The sequence below is a fragment of the Charadrius vociferus genome, unplaced genomic scaffold (genome assembly GCF_000708025.1).
Source record: "Charadrius vociferus isolate BGI_N301 unplaced genomic scaffold, ASM70802v2 scaffold259, whole genome shotgun sequence".
Lineage (NCBI taxonomy): Eukaryota > Metazoa > Chordata > Aves > Charadriiformes > Charadriidae > Charadrius > Charadrius vociferus.
The window spans coordinates 4,068,373-4,068,999 of NW_009661368.1; positions in this window are offsets into that span (position 1 = coordinate 4,068,373).

Here is a 627-nt window from a genome sequence, read left to right on the forward strand (position 1 = left end):
CGCTGGCAGGGCAGGAGGGGGCAGCTGCCTGCCAGGCAGCACAGAGCAGGGAACAGGCAGCTTTTCCTTTGGGAGGAGAAGTGGCTTTTCCGAGGAAAAGCAGATTGTTTTTCCACCTGGTCCCGCAGCCAGGTCCGGGGAGCCCGGCATGCTCCGGTGTCACGGGGCATCCGGCAGATGCGGCCCCGTGGGGTCAAAGCATCCTCCGCTCACAAGGCAGGAGGAGGGATGTGCCGGTCCCAGGCTCTGGCTCGCTGCTCTGGGCACACTCCGAGCCAGAGGCTGTTACCGAGAAGTGCAGAGCTCCGAACGAGAATCGCCTGCGGAGGGGCGAGCCAGCCAGCTGATAACCGGCTTTTTTGGAAAACCCTGGGGAAAGGCACACCAATCGGCTTCTAAAGCCGGGGGTGAGGAAGAATTTGTTATGTCACCGTCCCTGTTCCTAGGCCAAGTCCGTGTTTCTATTTAAAAGATAGGAAAAACATAAACCTCTCGCGTGTCTCTTGATATATTCGGTCTCTGAGCTCGGCAGCGGGGCAGGAGGGTTTCCCCACCACCCGCTGTGCCACCAGTCCGGAGGGGTCTTCCCTGGTGGCACTCCCTGGGATGGGGCAGGCCCCCCCCGCT